The sequence below is a fragment of the Vigna unguiculata genome, chromosome 5, assembly GCF_037176805.1.
Source record: "Vigna unguiculata cultivar grain cowpea cultivar isolate G323 ecotype 2 chromosome 5, ASM3717680v1, whole genome shotgun sequence".
NCBI classification, from domain to species: Eukaryota; Viridiplantae; Streptophyta; class Magnoliopsida; order Fabales; family Fabaceae; genus Vigna; species Vigna unguiculata.
In genome coordinates, this window is record NC_140796.1 from 28,514,158 (window position 1) to 28,519,114 (window position 4,957).

The following is a 4,957-nucleotide window of genomic DNA, read 5'->3' on the forward strand; positions in this document are numbered from 1 at the left end:
ATAATCTTCAAGTAGATCAACAACATAGGCATTGTCATTAATTCTTTTAAGAACTTGAAATGATCCATCTCCTCTTGGTAAAAGTTTAGATTTCCTTTTTAGAAGGAAATTTGTCCTTGCTAAAGTGAACCCACCCTCAATCGCCAGGCTCAAACTTGATGTGCTTCCTCCCGTGGTTAGCCTTAGAGGCTAACTTCTCCATCTTCTTTTCTATTTGGGCCTTTACCTCTTTATGCAAGTTCTTGACAAAGGTTGCTTTGGCAAGTCAATATTTATTAGTCATAGAATCAATATCAAGTAAAGGTAACAAATCTAATGGAGTTAAAGGATTAAAACCATATACTACCTCAAAAGGAGACATCTAAGTAGTAGAATGAACTACCCTATTATAAGCAAACTCCACATGAGGTAACCACTCCTCCCAAGTTTTCAAATTTTTGTTTACAAAACATCTAAATAGTTGTGAAAGAGTTCTATTTACCACTTCTGTCTGGCCATCTCTTTGAGGATGACAAGTTATAGAGAAGAGAAGCTTTGTTCCTAACTTACCCCATAAGACCTTCCAAAAATAGCTAACAAATTTGACATTCCTATCTGAGACAATGCTCTGTGGAAGGCCATGTAATCTTACCACTACTTTGAAAAATATATTGGACACATGATTGGCATCATCGCTCTTGTGGCAAGGAATGAAGTGGGCCATCTTTGAGAACCTATCAACCATAACGAAAACAGAGTCTTTTCCCCCTTTGGACCTTGGGAGACCCAAAACAAAATCCATAGAAATATCGGTCCAAGGAGAGTTAGGAACAGGTAAGGTCATAAACATCCCATGATGCATAGACTTAGATTTAGCACACTTATAAGTGATACATTTATTACAAAAAGAGTGCACATCATGTTTCATGTGAGGCCAAAAGAAATGATCATGCAATATGTCTAAGGTCTTTTGAACCCCAAAATGTCCCATTAAGCCCCCTTCATGAGCTTCTTTTAGAAATAATTCCCTCATTGACCCTTTAGGCACACACAACTTTGTTCCTTTGAAAAGAAATGCATCATGGTTGAAAAAATCTTTAAAAGCCCCTTTTTCACAAATTTTATAGATTTCACAAAAATCATGGTCATCCACATACAATTCCTTAAACAGTTCAAAACCAAGGATTTTAGTTTCAACCACAGATAATAATGCATGCCTCTTAGATAATGCATCAGCCACAACATTTGCCTTACCTGAGGAAATTGTTCCATAAATTCTTCGATAAATTCTACCCATTTAGCATGTCTTTTATTGAGTTTACCTTGGCTCTTAAGATATTTAAGGGATTCATGATCACTATGAATTACAAATTCCTTAGGAAGCAAATAATGTTGTCAAGTATGCAAAGCTCTAACAAGGGCATATAACTCTTTGTCAAAAGTGGAATAGTTTCCCACCGCCCCTTTCAACCGTTCATTGAAATAGGCTATATGATGCCCTTTCTGCAAGAGAACATCGCATATGCCCACATTTGAAGCATCACACTCTATCAAAGGATTTGTCAAAATTTGGTAAAGCTAAGATAGGTGGATGTGTGAGTTTGTATTTGAGACTATCAAAAGCATCTTGTTGTTCCTTTCCCCACTTAAAGCCTACATCTTTCTTAACATGTTCATTTAGTGGAGATGCTATGGTGCTAAAATCCTTGACAAACCTCCTATAGAAATTAGCCAAGCCATGAAAACTACGTACCTCACTTGCATTCTTAGGGATGGGCCAGTCCCTAATGGCTTTGAGTTTTTCTTCATCAACTTGTACCCCTTTTGAGCTAACTACAAACCACAGGAAACAACTTCATGTGTACAAAAAATACATTTGTCCTTATTGGCATATAGTTTTTCCTGCCTCAGTACTTCTAGAACTTTCTTTACGTGGCGCATGTGTGAATCAAGTGTTTTGCTATATATCAAAATATCATCAAAATATACAACCAAAAATTTACCAATGAAATTCCTCAATACATGGTTCATTAACCGCATAAAGGTGCTAGGAGCATTGGTTAACCCAAAAGGCATAACCATTCATTCATACAAGCAAAATTTAGTTTTAAAAGAATTTTTCCATTCATCTCCAGCTCTTATCCTTTTTGTATGATAACCACTTTTTAAATCTATTTTGGATAAATAACAAGCACCGTGCATTTCATCAAGCAAGTCATTAAGTTTAGGGATAGGATGGTGGTACCTTATAGTGATATTGTTGATGGCTCTACATTCACTACACATCCTCCACGATCCATCTTTCTTAGGTACCAGAATTACTACATAGCACAGGGACTCAAACTTTCCAGAATCCATCCTTTTTCCAAAAGTTTCTCCATTTGTTTCTGTATCTCTTTGATTTCTTCTGGATTACTCTTATAGGCTGGCCTATTAGGAAGGGATGCACCCGGAATGAGATCTATATTATGCTCAATACCCCTTTGAGGAGGTAAACCATGAGGGATGTCTTGAGGAAAGACATCATGATATTCTTTGAGAAGTTGTTCCATACCTAAAGACAAAGAAGCTTGTACAGAAGAGAAACAAATATTTTTAGGCATAAGCAAATATAAGGGTTGTTTTGAAATCAACGCTCTATTGAGCTTTTTTTCTCTCAAGAAAAGACTTTTATCACTCTTTACTTTTTTTACTTTCCTTTTTTTGTCTCTTTCTGGAATTTTTTCTCTTCCTTCTTTTCATTCTTGCTCTCTTTTCACTCGCATCTTAAGCTGATCCTCACAAACCTCTCTAGGAGATAAAGGTGTTAGGGACACCTTTTTCCCCTTAAATAGGAAAGAATACTTATTGACTAGACTATTATGAGTTACCTTTCTATCACATTTCCAAGGCCTCCCCTACAGTAAGTGACTCGCCTCCATAGGTACCACATCACATACTACCTCATCAACATATTTACCCATAGAAAAAGCAATGTTCGCCTTCTTATCTACCACCAATTCTCCATCCTCACTCAACCATTGCAAAGCATAAGGACTAGGGTGTATAGATGTCACTAAACCAAGCTTCTCCACGAGCTGTTTACTTGCTACATTTGTACAACTACCTCCGTCAATGATGAGGGAACACACATTTCCCAAAACCATACATCGAGAATGAAAAATATTTATTCTTTGGGTCTCATCTTCCTCCTTGTTCATACTACCTAACAATTGCCTAACCATCAAGAGATCTCCCTCCAAAGGGGGGACTTCACACTCTTTTTCCTCCTCATCACTATTAGATGATTCAGATGATTCACCCGCGGAAGGCTCACTAATGTACTCACCATTCGCCAACAACATCATAGTTCTTTTGTTGGGACATTCAGCTGCGATATGTCCTCTACCCAAACATTTAAAAGATTTTATTGCACTAGAATGTGAAGAATCATCATTTTTAGCTTGAGAAGTTACTTTTCCATTTGAGGACTCCTTTTCCTTAGATTTAGGAATGGTAGAAGTAGCCCCCTCCTTCTTATATTTCTCCTTATCTCTCAATGACCATGAGGTGGATGACTTCCTATAGGCGCTTCTTCTCTTGAGTTGTTGTTCCACTCTGGTGGTTTGGTGAATAAGATCCTCCAAGGTCTCATAATGGTGCATTTCCACCACATCTTGAATCTTCCTATTTAATCCATTCAAGAATCTAGCCATTGTAGCCATATGTGTTTCTTCAACTTCAGCTTTCATCAAGGTGACCTCCATCTCTTGAACATACTCTTTAACACTCTTATTTCCTTGTGTAAGTCTTTGTAATTTGTTGAAGATCTCTTTTTTATAATAAGGAGGCACAAATCTTTCCTTCATAGCTACCTTTAATTGCTCCCATGTAGAAATTGACAACCGCCTTCTTCTAGCTTTGTCCACGGTGATTTGATTCCACCAATTCATAGCATAACCTTCAAACTCCAAGGAAGCCATAAGCACCTTATCATCATCTTCATAATCGTAAGAGTTGAAGATTTGGTCAAGTTTCATTTCCCATGCCAAATAGGCTTCCGGGTCATTAGCTCCATTAAATTTAGGAATTATAATCTTCCTCCACATCTTATCTCTTCGAGGTGTGTGGTTCTCAAACTCCTCTCATCTTTGGCCTTGCCTTGGCCTAAAACCATGCTCCTCCTCATTATTATCCCTCCTAAGCATGTGGTTCCCAAATACCTCTCGTCTTTGGCCTCTCTGTGGCCTAACAACATGTTTCGCTTCATCATTATGAGAAGAATGGTCTGAATCATCATGTCTCTTTCTTCTTCTCTCCATCCCCTCTAATCTCATGCTCACATCTTCATTAGACTTTTGGAGCCTTTCGAACTGTTGTTGATTGTGTTGTTGCATTTGATTCATTTGTAATGTGAGCTTATCAAGTGCAACCATGAGTGTCGCAGTCTTAGGTGATACAAGATCACTATTTTGGAAAGAAGTCATGTCCTGCAAGCAAATGTTAGCAATAATATTTTTTTTTCTTTTGGACCTCACCACTCTACTAAGTGTTTCACTCAATTTCCCACTTATCACACTTATAGGCTTTTTCTTGAATGTACTCTCTTGCCTTTTACCACTCAAATTCTCTTTAGTGCAAAGAACTCTATTAGCTTAAGCAAAGAGTGAACAAAATATGTGAAGAATGTTTCGAGATCTAAATCTTAACTTAAGAGGACAAAGAAAATTGAAAACTCTAGACAAAACTTCAAGGAACTTTAAAGACACAAAACAAGAAAATTAAAATTAGAAAATAATAGGACTACCAAAGAGATTTAAATGATACAACACGGAGACTCTAAGAGAAAGACTGATTGCAAGTAGATATCAAAAAATCACAAATAAAATTGCAATAAAAGTTGTGTTAAACTCCCTTTTTTTTGGATCCTTCTTTTTTTTATTTTTTTTAATATATATTTGTTTCCTTTGGACTTGATCCACAATATTAATTTTTTTTT